The 25,195-nt window shown below is 33.6% G+C and overlaps 2 protein-coding genes across 5 annotated transcripts in view; one reads left to right on the forward strand and one right to left on the reverse strand.

The window, feature by feature from the left end:
* The window catches only part of LOC143234349 (uncharacterized), a 46,560-nt gene that overhangs the window by 14,370 nt on the left and 6,995 nt on the right, over positions 1 to 25,195 (reverse strand). For 2 of the 3 annotated variants that reach the window (XM_076471640.1, XM_076471639.1), the window contains one exon: positions 3,224 to 3,330. The gene's annotated coding sequence lies outside the window, so the exon portion shown is untranslated. Of the gene's footprint in view, positions 1 to 3,223; positions 3,652 to 25,195 lie in introns of those variants that run through there. The other variant, XM_076471638.1, reaches the window with a different exon arrangement.
* Positions 679 to 25,195, forward strand: part of LOC143234350 (uncharacterized) — a 53,887-nt gene continuing 29,370 nt past the window's right edge. Inside the window, exon 1 of one of the 2 annotated variants that reach the window (XM_076471642.1) lies at positions 679 to 798. The gene's annotated coding sequence lies outside the window, so the exon portion shown is untranslated. The remainder of the gene's footprint in view (positions 799 to 25,195) is intronic. The other variant, XM_076471641.1, reaches the window with a different exon arrangement.

Below are 25,195 nucleotides of genomic sequence, written 5' to 3' on the forward strand. Positions count from 1 at the left end.
TTACCAACTCTTGGGCTACTATTTTACCAACGAATAGTGGGATTGACCGTCACATTATAACGCCCCCAAGGCTAAAAGGGCAAGCATGTTTGGTGCGACCAGGATTCGAACCTGCAACCCTCGGATTACGAGTCGAACGCCTTAACACGTTTGGCCATGCCGGGCTCGAACCTCTAAATAAATAACCGTTTACTATATCTTTTGTTTCCGAATAGAAATCTTAAATAGTTTAATTAATAACTGTTTGCACTTAAGTAAACCGTGATGCGTTAAAACTGTTGTGCAGTTAAACATTCCACATTGAAACAATCCTTTTGCTACAGCAATGAAAATTTCCGATAAATTGTAACTTCTGTGGATTTTAGTTTGCGATTATCAAAGTTACTTGAAAAAAAACGACAAAAAACTTTACTTGATGCAACCATTATCAGTTTAATTTGTTTTACTATGCACTTTTAGAACTTGTCGATGTTAAGAACTAAACAAGCAAAATTTTACAAACGTCCTCAGAGACAACCGGTTCATGGTTACTTGATTGAACGAATCGTTTCTTCCCACCTTTTACATAAAAGGCGGAGTTTGGGCGGTGCGCGTTATGTAACCTTGAACTTAACACACCATTCAGGGAAGTAGACCATCTCTCGTAACAGCTGAAGATATTAGGGTTACGCAGAGATTTATTAAGCACATCAAAGGTGTTGACTGTACTGGTTTTCTCCCGTGGTGTTCCCTCGTTGAGGCTCTAATGTGTTTTATTTACTTTAGACGCTATTTCTACCCTCGCTCGTAGTTTAAGAGGTGAGGATTATTTGTATTTAGAGTGTTGCGAAAAAAAAAAGAAAGAGACCCTGAAATATATGAAAGTCTGGTAGAATCAATATTTAAAATTATTTTTAAATTCCACTTGATCAACTGTATAGTAAGCGATTACTAATTTCAGATCTTCTAAAATTATTGCAAAGACCTCCAATAACATTGTTAATATTTATAAAGTTATAAGTTTTGTCGGCCTGGCATGGCCTAGCGCGTTAAGGCTTCGTAATCTGAGGGTCGCGGGTTCGCGCTCGAGTCGCGCCAAACATGCTCGCCCTCCCAGCCGTGGGGGCGTTATAATGTGACGGTCAATCCCACTTTTCGTTGGTAAAAGAGTAGCCCAAGAGTTGGCGGTGGGTGGTGATGACTAGCTGCCTTCCCTCTAGTCTTACACTGCTAAATTAGGGACGGCTAGCACAGATTGCCCTCGAGTAGCTTTGTGCGAAATTCCAAAAAACAAACAAACAATAAGTTTTGTCTTAGTTTTAATTCGAAAATTTCACACTCAGAAAGAGTGTTTACAATCACTAAACTGAAACCGTTACCGTAAAAGTGAGAGATTCTTTCAGATTGGATTGCAAAATCAGGGTGGAAAAAGAAGTAACGTAAATAAACATTTAGAGATATCATTTGTTACTAAGATATTTTAAAGTTAATTAAAAAAATAACTTGTCAAATCGTTTGCGTCCTGGGAGTCGCATTTGATCATTGTCTTGACAAATTATTAAATTGTAGAGAATAAGCTACGCCTTTTCAGGTTAAATTACACTGTGATACAAAATATAAAGATATTATTAAAAAGTAAGACAGGTTCAAAATATGAAAAAAAACTTTATTCATTAATTTTGATGAAAAATTTAATTTGTTTTGATAAATTAGGTGTTATTATACTAGTGTGTTTAACATACTGAATTGGAGTCTTTAAACCAAATTTTATTAGCTATTGTAATATTTATGTGTAGGTAACAAATTCAAACCTTACGCTTACGAAATCCTTCATACTATGTTTTCATAATGCCTTACACAATCTCGAACAATACACAACACCAAAAGCAATGTCTTCTCTACATACAAATGTCTACATATCCCTGCTTACAATTTAACAATAAACTTAAGCTGTATAGCGTGTGAACTTGTGAAGCAATTTACAAGTTTTTCCTTGAAAAGTATCAAATTGTATTCCCGTTTATCGCAGGAAAAAATAGATTATATTATATCTTATGATTTATTTGTTTTATATTAGAGTATTCCAACAATGTAACGCATTCTACTTCTTGAGATTACTTCTTAGACGTTTAATAGCTATCATCAAAAAGGATCGATGTCGCTAAAGCATTTGCCAAGGATGTTACCAAATAATTTTAATTTGAGCGTTGTAAACACACAAGTAGATCGTCATGGTTTACAACGGTAAATACACAAGAGCCAGTATAAAAGTGTTCACATTTTTGTTCTTTCTACGAGTTGATAGAACGAGAAACTGGTGTTTAAATTGATTACCAATACGTCATTTTTCGTGTAATGTAGAAGTAATTCTACAAGACAATTGTTCCTGCACATATATATAAACTGACTTTTACCACCTCACGCAGTGAACGACTGGTCACTGTTTACCTGCCATACTGGCTTAATTGCAGTTTTCATTAGGGCATTTATAAGTTCATAGTCAATTCAAGATGAGACTGTTGAATTGATGAAAGTTGAACAAAGAAAACTCAAACGTAGCGAGAGTAGAAAATATGATGTTACAAACAGTTGTTCATTATATTCTTCTCTTTCATTAGCGCTGATTTCATTATAGTATTGGTTAAGATATTTAATTGATACATGTTTTATATTATTTATCATTATTATGACTGTTAGCTTCGTATTTAGAACTAATCTAAATTTCCTATTCATTGTAAGCTTTTTAGTTTATCCGTATTCATTACTGAGTTAATTTTTTATCCTTCTCTCTGTACATAGCTTTCTTATTAAACGTTTATGATAACATATACTAATATTAAACTTGTGTAAATTTGTGAGGCTAAAATTATGATGAGACCTGTACATTCAAAATGTGATAAACTATGTGGTAATTTGGAAACGTAAAAACTACGGGTTTGGAGTGTGTATGCATGATGGAGGATATGGATATTTAAAATCAGAAATACGATGCCCCTGAAGAGAACTAAAATAATAAAAAGATTGACATGCAACTATGTATTAGTTTATATGTAGAAACAAACTCACTTTTTAATGTTTTCATCCTCTAAAAACAATGTAAATAATTAGAGTTGAGTACATAAAGAAATGTAATTAACCCTAATTATTTATATACATTACGAGAGAAGCAAACACAAATTAAAATGTTTCGGCTGCTTAGTTGAAATAACGAACCAAATAAGAATTTTACTCAATAATTACTTGCCTGGATCAAGAATATTTTCTCAGACGTCTTCAAAGTAAAGTCAAGAAGTTGTCTGTAGGTCCACCGATCACGTTGTCCTTTAGATGAAGTTCGGTGAAGGTGCAGTGCTGCCAATGGATATATACAGGAATCGCTCCGTTATTTAAATACTGTATCTGACACGTTAGCTCGAATTGATAAAAAAAAAATTGTTATTTTTATTGTAGATCCTATTGCAGCCTATCAACATTTTCCTTCCTAAACTTTTTGTGACGTCGTTATATTTACCCAATGATTGAAGATGAGAGTAACTACTAAAAAAAAAAAAAATAACCGAAGTTTTCATTAACCGGTAGTTAATCTGTATTGGCTTAACCAAGATTTCAACCCATGATTCGTAGACTCATTACGTGTTACGAGTTTTGAATAAACGTGAACTAAACTTTTGTCGTCGTTCATGTAAGGTGCTTGCTACAAATAACTTCTCCCATTGGTCAACGGGTGCGAAAAGTAATGAAAATAAAATGAGTTCGCTCTCGGGCATTGACATCTCACGAAGCCGATCTAGGCCTTGAAAACACGTAAAATAATGCAACGAACGAGCTCAGATGTTAACTAGGGAAAGTGATAGCACAAGTAAACATGCTTCAAAGTTTCTTCCGCAGGGAAGTTCATATTAGAAAGAAACGATTGATTAGTTGATTTAACTGTCTCATAATTTTAAATGAAGTTCCGTGATAATTTAGTTTTCAGTAAAAGAAAGAAAATCGGGACTATTTTCCTGGTGTCACTGACATTGACTTCAAAGAATAGATAATCAAATGCTTTCAATTGCCTTTAAAGGAAAACTAAAACATAGATCATTTATGAAGAGGTTCTTACAATAGGTAAACAAAAACAGCTGCTATGCACGACAATTATCATGTAACAGAGTGGTGGGGTTAAAAGTCTGCATCGTATAAAAATGCAAAGTTTTATCTACGTATTTAACGTATTATTTTTGCATCCCAAAAGTTTTGATACAATAATTTCATAATATGGAATACTTGGACTCTCATGACACTTCACTCTATCGGACTTAGCCTGAGAACGAGCTTATCCTCGTGGCCTGGCATGGCCGAGCGCGTAAGGCGTGCGACTCGTAATCCGAGGATCGCGGGTTCGCGCCCGCGTCGCGCTAAACATGCTCGCCCTCCCAGCCGTGGGGGTGTATAATGTTACGGTCAATCCCACTTTTCGTTGGTAAAAGAGTAGCCCGATAGTTGGCGGTGGGTGGTGATGACTAGCTGCCTTCCCTCTTGTCTTACACTGCTAAATTAGGGACGGCTAGCACAGATAGCCCTCGAGTAGCTTTGTGCGAAATTCCAAAACAAACAAACAAACAAAGCTTATCCTCGATCATTGCTGTTTGTTTACTTAAGCCACTGCACTTTACCACAGAAAAGATACACATAGATATTCATGAAGTAAACTAAGATACTTCTACTCCTATTTTGTTCTTAATGCCATCACTGGAGTTGGATGGTGAGCAAACTGAATCCATTACTTAACATAAACATAAACTTCACTCTTATACCGCGCATTTGAACCAGTACTGCAGTACGCGTGTTTTTTTTGTTGTTTTTTTTAGCAACGAAACGTAAACCATAAACCATCAGATTCACATTCTGGCTCAACAGATTATAGAAAGTAACAAAGAAGTCCACGTGGTAACAAGTTCGGAAGAGTCAGTATTTATAGAGACGTTCATCTTGCACCAGGAAATATTTTGTTTTATGAAAAGATCCATCGCGTAAGATATTATATATTTGGAAAACAAGTGCACTAAGTTATAAGTTTGGGAGCGTACTACAATACTGAAAACAAACCACACCTGACACAGGTCTGTGTGTTTATCAGATACATTTTTTGTCCTATGTTCCGCCTCTGAAGATCTGTTGATGCAAATTATGTATGCTGCAAGAAATACGAACAAACTGAAATACAAGTTTATCATTGCAATATAACATGAAATTGTATGCTTGGTTCACGTTGATTGTCTCGAAAAATATTCAGCGATTAAGAAGTACATTGATGCTATAATATTCTTAATATAAATATTTGATGATTTTTACCAGGTAGAAAAATAAATCATTACAATATTGTTTTGAATAACCTCATCTTCCGTTTTAATTAGAGCTGAAGATGAAAATCGGGTTAGTTGTTTGTTTCGAAGTAAAGCCTCATTGGGCTAAATGCTGTGTTCACCGCGGGGAATCGAATCTCGGATTCTAGCATCATAAATCTGTAAACGTATCGCTGTCTCACCGGAGGACATATAGGGTTCATTTAGCTAAAACGATGACTTAGAAAAGAAAGAAAGAAAAGAAATACTGAAAAAGATTTTCCCTTTTATTTTATTTTTTGCGAAGATATTATGTATTACAGCGAGGTCCAATACTCCAAGATTCAGCCATTGTCATTGCTTACCAGAGACTATGGACTGTTTGTATTTGAATTTCTGGCATATCTACATGTGGGCTACCTGCGCTAATTTCTCTAATTTAGCAGTGATGGAATAGAAAGCTAGTCAACACCACCCATCGCTAACTCTTAAGCGACTCTTTTCACCTACGTATCGTTGGATTCACCGTAACGTTATAACGCTCCCACAGCTCAAAGGACGAGCATGTTCGGTGACCGTGATTTGAGCTCATGACCTGCAGATTGTAAGTCAAGCGTTCTAACCACCAGACCCTTACCAGATGGCCTGATACAGTTCATTAGCAGTAGCAGTACTCGCTGTCTACACAGCTACCTTTAACCAAATATCAAATTGGCTTTTTTTGTTGTTTTTTTTAGAATGCGCTCACACATGAAAGTACGGAAAGTATTCATTATCATATTGTAGCTCGAACTTTGAACCTTTTTGCCCATAGTCCAGCACGTAAGCCATGAAACCACGACCACGAAGTAATTTTTACTAAAACATAGAACTCTTTATGTATAACATTATTTGTTCCATATATGGATTTAAGGTATTAACTTGTCATAGTAGAACATGTTAGTGTGTATTGTTAAAATAGTAAACTGTGAAACGTAATATTTGAAAAACGTTTTCCCGGTATTTACTTATAAATGAATGTACAATGAAATTAAATAATTTAGAAAGAAACGATCAGACAGTCTTAAACGTTTTATTGTTGAAGTTGCTCTGAAACGCATAACTTAAATCCACTTTTCTTCACGGAATTTGAGTGTAATGACCATTTTAATCGTAATATGTTTTCTTTATTGTTCTGTTCTCAGCGCCCATTTTGTTCCTATGTTTTTCAGGGTAACGTAAACTAATTAAAAGTAATGGCCTGGCATGGCCAAGCGCGTAAGGCGTGCGACTCGTAATCCGAGGGTCGCGGGTTCGTGCCCGCGTCGCGCTAAACATGCTCGCCCTCCCAGCCGTGGGGGTGTATAATGTGACGGTCAATCCCACTATTCGTTGGTAAAAGAGTAGCTCAAGAGTTGGCGGTGGGTGGTGATGACTAGCTGCCTTCCCTCTAGTCTTACACTGCTAAATTAGGGACGGCTAGCACAGATAGCCCTCGTGTAGCTTTGTGCGAAATTTCAAAACAAACAAACAATTAAAAGTAATCAACAGAAACGTTTGTGTAATACTAGATAGCAAGAAAAGGTTATTTCAAACATAAAAATAAAGATTTCTTTTTAGATAGTGATGTACTTTCTCTAAATATAAAAGTTGTCTAAAAACAGAATTAATAAATGTAGTGAAGTTAAACAAACGCATTATATAAAGAATTTTGAACAGTGAATAACCTCATAACTTTATTATCCGACTAATGTATCACTACACTGACTACTTTATTTGTAAGTTTTTAGCGCAGTACATAAAAAATGTAAAATTGTTTGAATATTTTAAAACTTTCTTTAAAAACAGAAGTTAATACAACAACTGATGCTGATTGAATACAACAACTGATGCGAGTATTTAACGCAGCGAGAAAAGATCCAACATTATCAACTACTTCACAATGAACAAATTACTTTACATAGCTATAAGTCTTGCCATATCGTGTTCGGGATCTGTGAAGTGACATATTCGCTGTTTTGTTTATAAAATACCAAAGATAATGTCGAGTCCTGAATTGAAAGAAGAAATTTCAGATCGTTAACATTGAATTATTGCTCACATGCGGTCAATTGTTTTTCTTTTACGAATGAAGAGACAGGGTCGAAATAATAGGTTCGTCAAATGAAGTAATTATCTCGTTTGGTTATAGTCGCTCTGGGTTTTGTTTAATCATTAATCCGAGGTACTCATTCGTCAAGAATTGTTTCTCAATTTCTAGTTTAATTTTATCACCTTTTAAAAAAAAAATCATCGTCGCGTAAACTGTTTAGTTCGTGGTCATGAAATAGCTCGTTTGTGTTTGAATTTCGCGCTAAACTACACGAGGGCTATCTGCGCTAGCCATCCCTAATTTAGCAGTGTAAGACTAGAGGAAAGGCAGCTAGTCATCACCTCCAACTCTTGGGTTACTCTTTTACTAATGAATAGTGGGATTCACCGTCACAAACGCTCGTACGGTTGAAAGGGCGAGCATGTTTGATATAACGGGGTTTTGAACCCGCGACCCTTAGATTATGAGTCGAACGCCGGGCTCATGAAATAGCTTTGAAATTTACTACCAAGTCGTTTAAATAGGGTTTTTTTAAAAACATTTTTGGGTAACTCTATAAAAAGGTCGATAAGTGCTTAGATATCCCTAATTGCGAGCTATTCTACTAAAGAGAAGGCACCTAATTAACGTTACCTACTGCCAACTCTTGGGCTGCTCTTGTCGAACCAAATAATGGGATTTGGTCTTCACCTTTGTACCGCACTCACTGCCTCATAGTACGCTGTGATTTATTTATTTTGGCAACAGTAAACTAACCATGAGTTATCGGATTCATATTCTGGGCACGTTAACCACTAGCCACGTCCGGCAATTGTTCTATACGTGATAACAATCTTATGACTACCAAAAGAAACTGAACTGTGCAAAATGTTTTTGAGCTTTACTTATTTATAACATGAAAATCTTTTACAGTTACACGGTAACTTCCAGATTCATCCGGCTAAAATTTATTATTTTCGGGCAAGTTATTCAATGTTATTTGATCATTATCACAAAAGTCGGCTGTAAAGTATTAATCTAATTTCTTTACAAGAAGCACATACGAGACGAGTTACATTATCAGTAAAGTTATTCTTAATAAACATGCAATTGCTATTACTCACACCATATTCTACTTAGATAGTTATAATATTCATGTTAGGTTAAATGTGAATAAAACGTTATCAACAAGAAAGGGTGCATTGTGAAGGTATCATCGAGTGTTCAATAGTTTAATAAGCTAAAAATACGATCCCTATCTCCTTATTAAATTGTGCCTGGCATAGCCAGGTGGTTAAGGCACTTGATTCGTAATTTGAGAGTCGCGGGTTCGAATCCTCGTAACACCACACATGCTCCTCCTTTCAGCCGGGGAACGTTATAATGTAACAGTCAGTCCCACTATTCGTTGGTAAAAGAGTAACCCAAGAGTTGGCATTGGGCGGTAATGACTATCTTTCTTCCATCTAGTCTTACACTGCTAAATTAGGGACGGCTAACGCAGATAACCGTTGTCTATTTTTGCATGAAATTCCAAACAAACCATATTAAATTATGTGTTTTTTTAAAATTTTGACGCACACGGCTTATATGGATCTCATAGCCTTACAGTTTTGTTGGTGAACTTGTTAATTAAATAGTTTTGTGTAAAAACGCCATTAGTTTTAACATAAATGTTATTATTGAAGAATTATCTTTCTCACTAAATCAGATAAATATTCCACTCATCTGTATGATTTAATTACAATTGCTATTTGTGTCGTTTAAAAGATAGTGTTTTTCTTTTACAAGTTACAAAAAATATTTAAAACAGTAGAGTTGGGCTTTAAATCGTCCAGTTGTAGGCTTAGCCCTCTTATCTGTATATATAGTGACAAGTGTTAAGTATAGCTGGAGAGTAAATTTCAGATGCTTTTTCTTCTTTTGTTAGTGCAAAGCTATTTAATAGGACATCTGTACTCTGTCCACTGCCGGAGGAATCTAATTCTTGATTTTAGAGTTGTATCTTTAAATTTAATGCTGACCCATGGGAAACCTCTTTTGAGAAGTTTTCCAGTTTCTTGTTAACGGTGCTTGGTCTACGAAATAACCTCATCTGCAATTTGTGTTCGAGATTCTTGGTGTGAACTAATTAGTGTATTCTCTTTAAATGTATTTAGATCTAATATCAAATTACCTTTCGACCTGATCTTGTACATTTCATCTAGATAAACTCTGCCTTGCAGAAATATTCCATGTTCTCAAAACCTAAACAAAAATTAAGACATTCAAAGAAATAATAAATATTAGTTAAATGAAGACAAGGACCGGGTGCGTGGAATGTCATAGAGAGTATTACAGGTATCGTGCACGAATCAAAGAAGAAGAAAAACATAAAATGTGACTTAAATTCTTTTCATTTCACAATAAATGCACACCATTAAAACGTGTCTTTGTTAAATGACAAATTATACATTTGTTCTCGAATGTAAGGTTGTTATCGACAAAACAAACCCGAAATCATACTTAAATGAAGATGCTCAATTTGATGGCGATTACGTTTTACTTCAAAACAACAACAAACAAAACAAAATAAAAACTAATAAACTTAGGCACAATGTTAGTTTTTTCTCATATTTAACATATAAGGTAAATTATTTTTTATGATGTAAGACTATTTCTATTGTTATCTTTGATTGAACTACATTTCTAAAATTTTAATTAGTGACAACGAACTGAAAAGAATTAATCAAATATTACTGAATAATGCATATGAAATATAACAAGTCAGAAGTTAAATTATGAAAAATGCATTGTTTAAAAGAGTTATGGAGCTCTAGAAAAGATAAAGTTCAACAAGAAACGAAGAAATGAAAGGGTTACTAATTAACTTGTTTTGCCGCTGACGCCCCTATGCATGGACAGTTATAAATTGCTGTGATGAGAGAAATTTCAACATTCGAAAACTGGTTACTTGAAAGGGAATCGACCTAAAACGTCATATTTTTTTACTGGTATTTATTAAGTTATTTTTTGTACTTTAAACTTAAACTTTTTAAAAAATATATATGACTTATATTTAACACTGCATTAGAAATGCTAGACTAAAAAAAAGTATGGCTTGTAAACAAAGAATATTATTTAAGAAAAGTATGAACGTTTCTTTATTGTTTTCCCACTTGTCATTGTTGGTAACATTCCTTGAATTGTTCGTAAAGTTGCTCGAGAGCTACCTGCATTAGCGAACACTAATTTGTAAGTGATAGATTAGAGGGAAAAAAGGTAGTCAACACCACCCACCACCAAGTTTTGGACTACTCTTTATCAGCAAAATTAGGGATTGATTTTAACTCCCGCAAGGCGAGTATGTTCAATGACAAGACTGAAATTCCCTAACCGCAGGTTGCGAGTGAGGGCCCGAGCCACAAGGTCATACCATGTTATGCTCACCCACGAGCTGTAGGTTTAAGTACGTAACACTTGTTCACCTTGACACAGGATGAGACTCGTCCGTGTTTTTAATTTCAATGTGTATTTTATCTGTTGTGTTGTGTTCTTCTCAGGTGTCTCAGCAGTAAAATTCAGGGTTAGATCTTTGCTTCGGATATAGCACAGAGAGCCCATTGTGCAGTTTTGTGCTTTAAAACATAATCAATAAAGTATCGTGTGTAAAAAGCAATAATGTTTGTAGTTTCCTGTATAGATAAATACAATAATGTTTGTAGTTTCCTGTATAGATAAATACGGAAACATCTTCAGAAAGGAACTTGGATAACGACGTACGCACAAAAAAGCAACTATCTTTTGAAACTTTTGTGCCTGGGGTTTCTTAAGGGACTGCCACTGCCTGTTTTCTGAAAGGGGCAACATTTCGGTTTTAATACTTAAGCCTTCTTGAGGTCTCTATCCAGAAACAGATATGGGCAGCATTTAGACTGAAGCAGTATCAAAGTTAAGATGAATGACTAAGGGAGAGATGTCGACGACACTATGAATTTCAGTTACTGTAAAACATTAAAAATATTTATCTAAGAGTCAGAATAAAACTGAAGAAGAACATTGTGAGAAACAGTGTTCACCTTTAAAAAACATAAAGAAAAACTTCCTGTATACCTCAAGAAATTTCCTAAAGGTTGTTAGAGTCCTGTTTACTTTAGTAACGATTATTTTCTCAAAATGCTAATCAGTCTCTACATTTCTTTGACATGTCTGTATTTCCCATTATATATAATGTACTTTATATTCGGTTTACCAATGCAAGGCGTTCAGTATACTATACTTTGGACTGAGAAAGTATAGACCTATTTTTTTTGTTTAAGTTCGAGGTCTCCAGTGTATGTTCGCAGTGTTATTCTTCGCTATGGTTGAATGTAGGTGTCGTAACATCTAGGTGACATCTGTAGAGGTTAACAGCTTATTACCCTTCATGTTGGGCCTGGCATGGCCAAGCGCGTAAGGCGTGTGACTCGTAATCCGAGGGTTGCGGGTTCGTGCCCGCGTCGCGCTGAACATGCTTAGTCGTTGGTAAAAGAGTAACCCAAGAGTTGGCGCTGGGTGGTGATGACTAGCTGCCTTCCCTCTAGTCTTACACTGCTAAATTAGGGACGGCTAGCACAGATAGCCCTCGAGTAGCTTTGTGTGAAATTCCAAAAAAAAAAACCCTTCATGTCTATTTCAGAAAACGGTGAAGCATGCTCAAGAGAAAATGTTGTTTTTTTTCAAATCAATATTTTAATTTTATGAAATTTATACAGCTTATTTTGTAGTAACTAAACACCTTTTTTTCGTAACAGTATCAAGCCTGACAAAGTCTCGGATGTCTCATTTAAATATCAAAGGAAGCCACGTCTTATGTGCATCGATTTGTATTAAATTGCTCTAATTACAAAGTCCACTCTCATTGGAAATTATTATTGTTGTTATATTCAAGAAGTTTCATTTCAATAAATCAGAATTTCTTTATATTCCAGAGCAATCATTTGCATTATATTTAATAAGTATATAAAAAGAAACTGTGTGTGTTTTTCTTATAGCAAAGCCACTTAGGGTTATCTGCTCAGCCCACCGAGGGGAATCGAACCCCTGATTTTAGCGTTGTAAAACCGGAGACATACCGCTGTACTAGCGGGGGGCTGAAAACAAACAGTAAATACTATATCTTCATGTTAGATCATATAAACATAATATTATTTTTGACAAATATTAAGCTTTAAAAGTTATGTTAAGAAAGCTGTACTTGGTCTTTTAGTTTTAAGTCATTCAGTGAGTAGAGATATTTTAACTGACTTTCCTTACTCAATTCAGGGCCTCGCATGACCAGGTAGTTAGGGCGTTCGACTCGCAATTTGAGGGTAATGGGTTCGAGTCCTCGTCACACCATAATGGTCGCTCATTCAGTAGTGAGGTCGTTATAATGTGTCGGTCAATTCTGTAGTAAAAGAGTAGACCAAGAGTTGGCGGTGGGCAGTGATGATTAGTTGCCTTCCCTTTAGTCTTATACAGCTAAATTAATCTAATTTAACACAGATAGCCCTCGTGTAGCTTTGCGCAAAATTCGAAAACCTAACTTTACTTAATTTAATCAAATCTTATAGATCCTTCTATACAATTAGTAGTGCTGAATGTGAGGCGGGCGTGACCAAGTAGTTATCGTGTCCGGACTTTGAAGGAGAGAATTTACTATTCGTCACCTATTGCTTAAAATAAAATGTCCTCTACACTTTGGGGCCTATAATGACCTAATCAATGTGGCAACAGTAGCCCAAAAGTTAGTGGTATAAGCTGTTTACTAGCTGCATTTGCTTTAGTTTAACAGTTCAAATTTAGGGACGACTGTGTTTAACACAAACTTTTGAATGAAATAAAATGCTGATCGTGTATTAGAGTGTTAAAAATCGATTTACTCTGCATGGTTACCTACAGTAACACAGAGGTATTGTTGCAACAGGACGCTAGTAACTATCATCAACAACTACTTTTACTAAAAACGAATTGTGGGGTCGATGTGTTTAATAAATGGAAAAGATAAATTTAAAAAATTAATGGAGACGTTTCTTCCCATCGCTACAGTTATCAGCTATAAACCGTCCTTGTGTCCATGGTTCAATTTGCAGCACTTGGAGGTAATAGTAGCTTGTTACACACGTAGTTGTAAATAAAAATAGATAAAGAATATATTGCCAAATTTCTTTACTTTTTAATTTAAAACTGCAGTGCGAATTATGGCGGTATTCTGGAGCTTTCTGACTATTCTAGGTGTTAAGTGTGAGGGAATAAACGTCAGTTGTGTCTTAATAAATATCAACCACAAGTTATTGAACATTAATTACTTGATGCGTATTAGTTACTCAGTGATAACTGTCAGTTATCTGGTGAAAGATGACAATTACTTGCTGATAAGTGACAATCTCTTGATGACTTCCACTTCCCACTTAAGTATTAAGTATTAAGCATTAATTAATTAATTAAGTATTAATCTCGTAGGGGTAAAAATCAGTAATTTATAATTGATAGCAGTCACTTTCCAATTACTGAAACATATTAGATACGTTTATGATAGCTCCTTGCCACTAGCTTATAAATATTTATCTATCATTAGTGATTATCATTTATTTGATGATAAATAACAGCCCCTTGCTGATAATTATTCATCTATTGATGATAATTATGTTACCCGATGATACATAACAGCCCCTTGCTGATAATTATTCATATATTCTTGATAATTACGTTCTTTGATGATAAATAACAGCCCCTTGGTGATAATTATCAAGTTACTTTAGTGTTAAGATTCAGGTCGTTCGTGATGAGCATCGATCATTATTATCATTGGTGTTAGTCATCTAGTTCATGTGTCACTTGATGATAACAAAACACGTGTTACTATCATCGTTATCTGAACAAAATCTCCTCACAAATAGTTTGATAATTACATGGCGCCAAACCTTTGGAACATCCTGCATATGTTGTTATGTTGAATAGTAATCCAGTATTTCTTTAATACCGCTTATCTGCAGTACGTAGGAGCTATACATCCAATGCTGTGGACGTCAGAGGTGTAATCGTAATAATCATTACACATTTAAATAATTAAATTAACATTGTAAAATCTCTATGGTTACGAGAAAAATAATGGCATATCAACAATTAATTATCTATATTTGAATTAAACTGTAAATATAGAATTAATAGTAATAATATATCCTATACGTTACTTGCTTCTACAAAACTATCATTGAAAAAACGTTTTTATTAAATTTATTCACAACACGCGAAGGCAAAGCGCCATTGTATTTTGTCTCAGAATAAAAAAATAGCCATGATATAAGAAATTTTATTTAATGCCCAGTAGACGATCACTAAGTGTTACAGTGAAATGAATACAAATAAAAGAAATTATGATAAAAATTTGATAACATTTCAATTAAAATTACCGTCTTAGATTAAAAAGCTGCTGGAGTTCATAGTTACCAAGTGTTAAATACTTTATATCTTTTCAGTAACGATGCCATACTGTTTTAATTTGAATAAATATTCGAATTAAACCATTTATTACACAAAACATACATGTCGCTCATAACATATACATGTGTAAACCTAACCAACAATACACTCAGTCATGTTCACTTCTCATTACTCTAGCAATTACCAGCATTGTCAATAAGTTACACATTTATCTAACATAACACAGGCGTGGCACACTAACATGACGTAGTATAGTTATGACACACTAACCTAACATAGCATAGACATGACATATTTGTCTTACTTAGCACAGACTTGACAAATTTATCCAACATAGAAAACACTTTGTTATTATCAACTGTATATAAATTCACCATTTATAATGTCTGCCAGCTATAATACGCACTATTTACAATAACTACCATTTATAATATCTCCTATTAATAATACTCGTCATTTATACTGTCTACCATTTACATTATACATAACGTAAAATAGATATTATTTATCGTATCTTCATTTTATATTATCCACTATTTATATTATTTATCATTTATAGCATCTATGCCTTCCCCGGTAGATCAATGCTAATTTACAGACGTATAACGCTAAAATCCCGGACACGATTCCCCGTGATGGATAGAACGAAAATATCTCATACTGTAGATCTGCACTATAAAGAAGACATTAGCCCTCTCACCCTTCAGTGTATGATCGATAAGTTTAAGGGCTTATGACGTTAGAACTCGAGATTCGATATGCATGATAGACACAACACGGATAGTCCATTGAGTAGCTTTATACTTAACGAAAACAGAAATATCTACCATTTATAACAACATCTACCATATGCAGTTTCTACACCAATAAAATGTTAATTAATTACCAAAGAGTACAAGGTATAAGTAAATGATTTTCACACTTGTAATAAAGTAGCATATTACTTGATGCTGCTTGAATGAAAATGGTTTTAACTTATTTAGTTTTTATTTACATGCTAATCTATTGACTTAGTGTAAAACTTCTTTCTACACAGTATTTTTGTCTTGTTTTCAGGAGCAAAGACGATGAGGCTATGAGCAAAATATAAAAGAAAGCTCCATGAAATCTTAAAATAGTTTAAACACTTTTTGAGAAAAATAATTGCGATTTAAAACATTGCTTGCTTAGTGAGTATCCATCATCATCACACGGCTTCGACTTCCTAGTTGTGTGATGTGCATTTATTTGCCTATCTATCAGTAGTGAAAAGTTTAAATTCTCTAGAAACTTTAACTCATTACTTATTTAAAATGTGATGAATTTATTTAGATAACTTTTAAAAATAATTTTGCATTTAAAAGAGTTCTCCTAGTATGAATAAATACAAAGGAAATTTTAATGATTCAAAACAATATTACGAAACGCTTTTCTCGTTAATGTATAGGCATTACAGTATCGTATTATTATTCAATCTTTAATGCATGGTTGTTAAGAAAAAAACATGAAGCGGAAATTAGTAGTCATGTATTAAATCTTGAAAAACTGGATTCTTTTATCATACATCATACTTTTCTTCAATAATCAGGCTTGGCCAATTCAAAGTATTTGTTTCATTTATTGCTATTTTAACAAAGGAACACTTTGTGTTTAAACGTCTCATGTCAGTTACGATCTTTAACCAGGAAAACGTATTTATTAAATTTCTCTGTTTATTTTAATTCGGTGCTAAACGCTTCCACGCCCTGAAAGTAATATAAACACTCCAGCGTTTTAACTAGTGGCATTTCCTAAGGACAAGGTTGCTGTGACTCCCATGTCTTGACTTGTCAAATCGTTCGTTACCCTCCTAGTTTAGACATGATACTACCGAGGTACTTTCCGAGGAAAAGAATTAACCAAACGAGATTGTTGTATTGAATAACAACGACTTCGAATTTCAAGCGTGTTCAAGTCGAACAGGAGAAATTTGCTTTGAGTCTTTCAGAAAGAACATTTTATAGCCTTGAGTTAAGAGCTGATCAACACTAAGGATATAAATTGTTTTTTGTAACTTTTTATTAGCTAAGTAATTTCTAACGAGTTTAATATTTTAGTAACTTCCACCCTCTCTTCCTGACGGGGTAACTTTTAAAACTCAGAGCTGAAAGATGAGAATTTCTTCTATATTATGTGTATTTCCTATTTTTGGAGCATCACTGTTGGAAAAATATTCCGATATTTAGAGGTATTTCACGCAATGATAAATTGTTATATTACATTTATGTAATTTCCAAATTGTGAAGTAGTGGACTATTCTCAGCACACCAATGTATATTAGAAATTTAGACCATATAATAAAATTTGTGCGACATTTATAGGGACATAGGTATCAAAACCCGGTTTTCTGCGTTACAAGTCTTACATAAAACTTACTGCTGAGTTGCTGGGAGTATGACACTTTTGAACACTTGACTGACAAACACATCTTGACATTGTTTAACACCTGAATTACAAACAATGAAACATTATTTAAAGTTTGAATCCCACATACTGTAACGTTATTTAATACTCGAACCACATATCATGACATTGTTCAACACACAATTCACACATACCATGAGATTATTGCTTAATGCTCGAATCACACGTACCATGACACCATATAATATTTGAATCATACATACCGTAACATTGGTTAACGTTCGAATCAGATATACTATGAAGTTGTTAAATTCTCGAATCACTTATTCTCCGACACTGTTCACCTGAATCTCTCATACTCTGACATTGTTTTAGACGTAATTTATGCTAGTTACATATTTCCACTGTTACTCTGTTTCCCGTATTATATGATCCCACCCATTTAATCTTCTATATTTTAAATATCATATTAATTCCTTCATATTCGTAGGTCATTATAGCTATAAACATAAGTTTGTACATCGATTTAGTAATCTCTTTTTTAATCGTTTGGCGGCTCAAACATTTATCATGTACGCAGCCTTCGATAGTTGATTTACAAAATCAGTTTTTGTAAAGTTTATAATATCAGCTATTTTTATAACCTAGGCTGACAAGATATCAACCATCAAGTAAGCCAAAGCTAAAAAAAAAAACAGGTTTAAATTGCACGAGCCCCAACTCATTACATTTATCAGCAATGCTTTACAAGAAAAACACTTTTCTTATATCATTTTCAGACTATGTTCTTTAAATGACTTTTCTTTTCACTCTTAGTTACACTGTAAAATAGTTATATAGTTTTTATAATGAATTAGGTTCAGGATTCTGCAGAGATCAAATGTTAAATATGCATGTTTTTTTCCCTCTCAATGTTCCTGAATATTAATCATGTGATCGCACGGTTTAAAATGACTGTGCTAAATTTATTTCATCTGCAAATTGAGGTTTTTTTGGACAGAGTAGACATCCAAATGCTGCTACATTTATTGTTCATTTTTTCTTTGCAAGTTACCGAAACGTTAAATTATCATGATTTTGAAAAACAAATGTAAAAGGACAAAATAAAAGTGAAATATTTGTTGTTGTTTTGTCTATATTTTAGAATATTTTGTGTTAGAAACCAAAACTGTTATTCCCATTCATCGTATAAAACCAGATACGTTTGCCAGTATTAAGTGAGGCGTTTCCGATATAATTTTTAATACCATATTAAAAATGGTAGCCAGTTGGCTCAGCTATAACTTTGAGAGTTTATAGCGCTAAAAAAATGAGTTTCAATATTCATGAGGGAGAAGAGCACATAAAACCTGTTGTTTAGCTTTGCTCTTAACAACAGAACAAACAAACAAACAAAAGCAAAACACCATTTATATATTCAGTTACACATTTGGTTTATGTCCGTTTTCACTTGAGAACTATATCTGGAAATGCATGTAACACTAACTGTGTATGTTAACTTTCTAAAATTTCCTATAAGGTTTGGAACCTCATTATATATATATATATATTTGTTGTTTCTTTCGTAGTGATTTTCAAAAACATACTCATTAGCCATACAAATTACTATCAATAGATTATTTATTTATTTACATTTATTACACGTACCTCCCAGTGGCACAGCGGTTTGTCCGCTAGAAATGGGGTTTTGATAGCTGTGATAGCAGAGCACAAATAGCCATTTGTGTAGCTAGCCTTGTGCATAAATATAAAACAACAACAAACTATTACACGTGGTCGATAAATGTGGTCACGTAGCTTACGACTGTATACTTTGATTACATAAAAGTAAACTTTAAGGTTGTAATCACTTTAGCAATTTCGCTATTAGTATTTTTTTTGTAGTTTCCTTCAGCTCTCGTAATTTTAGATGCGATCGACAAACTAGAAAATGAAATATTATTAAATTTTTAGGTAATAGAGGTTGATTGAACAACCAGCAATAAAATTATTCTGTTAGGCAATCTTAGAAATTGTTGGCAAGTTATTGATGTTTCATCATTTAAATATTAGGACCGTTTTTATCCAGTGTCCTGTAAGTTAAAGATAATCTTGTAAGTTTTGTTAAGCTTTAAGTTATACACTAGAAAGTATTTGGATAAGACCAATGGTTGTACAGTAAGTAATTTCAGTACTGTTGTGGAAAGTAAGCTGTAGTTACCTACCGTTCATTTACAGGATACTGTGTTTAATAATTTCTCTTTCATAATTTAATGTAATTGCACTCTGACTTTTTTATCACTGCAACAACACTGCCTAGTTTTAGTATTCGAATTATGTCAAATTTCAGCAAATTGTTACGAGGCATCTTCAATTACTAAAATAATCTAGTCAACGACCCCTAAATAACAACGTACTCATTACTGTAAAACAGTGACTAAGGCTGTTAAGCAAATTTTAGCATTAGTTTTAAAACTATTATATGCATAAACAAAAGTTTATCCACGCAGGTTCCTTCTTCACCGGAACAAAACTCCTTTATGTGTTTCTTTATGTTGTATTATAATAACGCCATATCAGGCTATTTGCCGTGAGGAATCGAACCACTGGCCTTCATTCTTTATTATCAATTTACTGCATGGATGAGAGTCGTTATATCTGGAAGATACAGTCATCAAGTGGTCATAGCACCAGTAGTATTCCCAATGTGAAGTGAGTTGTTTAATGATATAATGAAGTGTTTGTGTACAGGATTTCACATTAACCTACAACTGTGTTTTTTGCATCGAAAATGCATATACAGGAACCCTATAGATTCAACTACACACTTTTCTCTCATTTATTTTGTATTAGTAAGTACAGAATAGCATTTCCACGAACATTTTGGTTTTAACTTTCAGCCTGATTTTCTCCAAAGATTTTACATGTTCTTACATAAAAAAAAGAAAATCCTTTTGCATAATCTGATTATACCACAATGAATGAATTAATGGAAAAGTAAATAAAATCTGAAGCTACTGTGATATTTATGGCCTTAAATTAAGGTCGAATGTGCCCCAGTGGTTAGCATATCCGGTCTCAAATCGGAATGTATAAGGCTTGAGTTTAGATTTTGAATTTCGCGTAAAGCTACACAAGGTTTATCCGCGCTAGCCATCCCTAATTTAGCAGTGTAAGACTAGAAGGAAGGCAGCTTGTAATCGCCACTCACCACCAACTCTTGGGCTACTCTTTTACCAACGTATAGTGAGATTTACCTCACAGCTGAAAGGGCGAGCATGCTTGTTGTGACGAGGATTCGAACCCACGACCGTCAGATTAGAAGTCGAGCGCCCTAACCACATGACTTGAGACGTGATCAACAGACGAACACGCTTTTTAACTGTTGAGTGTTGAAACTGTAAAAAAAAATCCGCTATTCGGTTTATTTGTTTGTTTGGAATTAAGCACGAAACTGCACATCTCACCACGGGTATCGAAATCCGGTTTTTGAGTTTGCAAGTCTGAAGACAAGCCGCTGTGCCACTGAGGGGCACGCTTTTCGGTTAAGAGTATTTGTATCTTAGGCTGTGGGGACTGCCGTCTGATTGCCTTTCACCTAACTTGCAGTTTTAATTTAAAGATGGTTGTGCCTGAACCTCAGGGGACCCTGTTATGGTTCTTTAGCCCATAATTTATCGTTCTGGCCGAAAGTAATAATACTAATATGCTTTAGATTGAATTAATACAAAAATATTTCCGGACATTAATATGTTGATGATGACACAAAAAATAGAATAACATGCTCAATTATCGCATTAAAAATCCGAGGTTCGATTATCCATAAAGAACAGAGCGCAGATAACCCATTGAAAACAACACACACACACATACGCACAAACACGCACTAAATAAAAAATGTAGCAATTCGTGGAGGGCGATCCCCCTGCTACAGAACAATGGAAAAGTATGCTTACATTTCTCTGATGGCTCTTTTCTGTTTAATTGTGTAAGGTGAATATTAATCCCGTGGGGACAGTAATTAGCCTTAAAAATTATAAAAATAATGAATAAACAAGCCTAAAACAAATGACTGGAAATTTTACAGACGTTTAAAATACTTACTGTACAATGTATACACCAGGATTAAGTCTAAGCATGCAAAAAATGTGAAAGCATTAATTAAAACATAAAGATCACTAACATAGTTTTACTTACGAAATATGTAAGTACTGGAACACTTTTACTTATGAAATATATGAGTACTAAAACAGTTGTATTTATGAAATATATGAGTACTAAAACAGTTGTATTTATGAAATATATTAGTACTAAAAAGTTTTACTTATGAAACATGACATTTCTTATAACACTATGTAACGCAAATATTGTTCCTGGACAGTATGTGTTATTTCCTAATTGCTTATGTTTTAAAAGTATAGAAAATGGCCGGTATTCCCTTCAAACTTTGCTTTTGTAACCTGGATAATGAAATCTAGAAATTAACCTCTTTTATATGTAAAAACAGGCAAATTTGCACATTTACATTTACATAAGGTCTGAATAAAACAACATACGAATCAAGATTTACATGTATTTATACTAAAGTTATACAAAAATGTTTAGAAGTGAGTACTTTTTCGAGATATGCGATTGTAATGTAAATCACTTTCACGTATCCGCCCTCAAATATTGTTTTAATAGAAAAATAGGTCTTTTCTATTTACTTTAGGCATAAGCAATTGGGAAATAATACTTTCTGCCCAGGAACAAGAAAAGTAAAAATTTTGTTACATAGTATAATCTGAATATATCTGAATCATAAAAATAATTTGCCATTTAAGGCATGTCTGACAGTTGAGAAAAAGGTTCTACAATTAGCTGTAATATAAGATTATTATATCCTTTCAGGTATAATAAGGGATGTTATGAATACAGGTTAAAATTCTTTAAAAAATTACAAAAATACATGTTATCAAATGTCGAACTCTAATGATGAATATTGGAATATTAATTGGTTATCAAAATATGGAAGATGAAAGAGAACATTGTAATGCCATTTTTCTAGAAATAGTATCAGAACATACATGTTGTGTTGTATATGAATAAAACTTAACATCTAGCATGTACAGGTCGAACAGGAAGTGTTTTCAGCGACTCTTCCTGAACCCACTTTCAGAAAGTTAAGTTGACAGGTCAGAGACTTTTTATCAGACGTCTCCAACAGCCAATTTTAATCCGTCACCTTAGATTATTGAGAAATCTTAAGGTAAAGAGTATTTGAATATCTTGATTTATTTAGCAACCACGCCTTTTCCATGGAGGTATTTAATGGAGATATGAAGTTACACTCGTATGACCAGTGTTTGAAATACTTAGCATAGCGTAGCAGTAAATACACAAATATGGAAGAGAAACTTAAATTATTTTATTGAGCTTAGCTCTGTATATTGACACTGGCTTTTCATTTAAGTTGCTCAATTAAAGATTTCATCTTTTTTTAATAACTGTAAAACTCTAGTCTTAGTATTATAAACATTCATCATATATAAGCTAAAAACAGTCAGTATTAAAGCCGTCAGTATAATATAGAAAATAGTCAGGGTAACGTTGTAAACTATCAGTGGACGTTAATTCAGTCAACGTAACATTACAAATAAATATCTTAATTTAGCAAATACTTAGCTTAGCATTACCATCAGCATAGTAGTGAAAACAGCCAAAGTAACATTACAATTAAACAATATAATACAGGGTGTTCGGAAAGTCACTGTGCACTTATATATTTATTAACAGACATGTTTCAATATAGAATACAGGAGGTAAATATGAATGACAATTATAAACAATGTTGAAAGTGACCCCCATTGGCAACAATACAGGCCTGGATCCTTCTTAGTTTGTTTCAAAGCATCGCTATCAGTTGCTTGCTTGAAATAGACTGAATAAAATATGATTAGAAAACTGCACAGTGACTTCCCGAACATCTTGTATTAAAACATGACGTGCACTACAAGCAGTCAGCGTAACGTTACAAAAACCAACATACTGTAAGATCTGGCTAGTTCTAGAGATGACAGTCATAACATAAAAATCACCTTTAAAATTGAAAAGGCAGTTAAACTACAATTCAAGAAAATAAAAATTCTTAGGATTTTGATAGATCTCACTTTATCAAGTGTCCTTCAATAAAAAACGACAAAAACACTCTTTTTTTTTCTGTAAATGATCAGTTGCTTTAGCTTGTAAGTAACGCACGCAATGTCCCTCCAGGCATATCATATTAGGTTGAATAGTGCAGTAAAAATATTTTATAGATTTTAATATTATCCTAAGTTAAGTTACCGTTTGTTTATAATTTCGGAATTTTATTCTTATTTATAACAGATATCGGCTCACATTATCATGCTGGTTTTTATAAGTTATTTTCATGGCTTTTCATCAGTTTCATGGGAAAAGAATTTAGAAGTTGACGTGTTAAGGTTACTTTTGTTGTTGTTTTCTAGTGAATCAGCCGTAGGTTTACTTATATGTAACTATCAAATAAGTGTAGTAGTACTAGAAGTGGCATCATGGTACCATTTCTTTATTACCTCATATAGGTACTCCTAGGATTAAGCGGCAAGCACAAGGGCTCATAAAGCTAAAATTGGTGTTCAAATTTTGAGTAGGGTCAACACAAGTAGCTCAATGTGTGGCTTAAAAAACAAACTGTATTGTATATGATAACTTTATGCAATCAAAGTAAATTAGATATTATTTAAATGTAATATTTGTGTAAAAACGTGTATATAGAATATGATTTTGCACATGGATATACTCGGAAGTCCAATAAATTATATATATAATTAAAGGACAATTAATTAAAGTTAAGGAAAGACTTAAAATGTCAATAAAAACATTGTACTTAAACATGATTATAAAACATCTTGAGTGTAATTATTTGAAATTATACAATACTATATAGACTCTCCATTAATGTATATATTGTACATTACAAAAAATGAAGCATCTTTGTCATTTCCCTGACATAAACAATAGAACCTTTTTATTTGTTTTAACAAAACCTTTACTTTCAGCAAGCTTTATTTTGTTATTGCTTTCTGATCCTGTTAAGAAATTTGTACATATTGTAAAAACGTAATAAATATTACAAGATATTGAAATATAAACTATCCTATCCGAAAGTCGTGGGAATTATTGTAATTTATCATTTAGGTTCTGATTCTCTTTCGAAATGAATTTCAAGATCCAACCAAAATATAACAGCAAACATCTTACAAAAACGACTTTACCGTTCAAGTAAACATTATCTTAAAGCCATACATTTCTAAGAAAGCCCTATCAACCCATGAGATCAAACAATAGTTAACAAAATCTAGATGTGGCTGGGCCTATTGGGTTGTGGTCGAAGAGTGCAGGGTGCAAAGCAGAATGTCCTTAGCTGGTTATCTCCACTTTTTTCATTAGTTCAAATTTAGAGATATTTATACCTGAAACCGTGGGTTCTGAAACCTGGCTATTTAACCCGCGTGCGAAAGCTAATATGCCAAGTGTTTTTCTATGTTTTATTTTACTTTTTTCCCATACATTTACTTGAGCACAGGTCAGACTACGATGAGTGTAATAAATAAATTTGTGAATGAAAAAGCGAAAACTAGTAAACTCTCATTTGAATGACTAAAATAAAACTAGTAAACTCTCATATGAATGACTGAAATAAAACTAGTAAACTCTCATGTAAATGGCTAAAATAAAACTAGTGAACTCTCACGTAAATGACTAAAATAACTATAAAATAAATTTCTTTAAAGTCGCCCACTTGTATTTTGTTTATTTTTGAATTTCCTATAGAGCTACTCGAGGGTTATCTGCGCTATGCGTCCCTAATTTAGAAGCCAAATAGAAGGAAGGCAACTAGTCAACATTTGGACTATTCGTTTACCAACGAAAAGTGGGATTAGTATTCACATATATAACACCTCTACGGCTGAAGGGATGAGCATGTTTAGTAACAAGATTTGAGCTCCCGATTCACAGCTTGTGAACTGAGTGT

Source organism: Tachypleus tridentatus, chromosome 12 (assembly GCF_004210375.1).
Source record: "Tachypleus tridentatus isolate NWPU-2018 chromosome 12, ASM421037v1, whole genome shotgun sequence".
Taxonomy (NCBI): domain Eukaryota; kingdom Metazoa; phylum Arthropoda; class Merostomata; order Xiphosura; family Limulidae; genus Tachypleus; species Tachypleus tridentatus.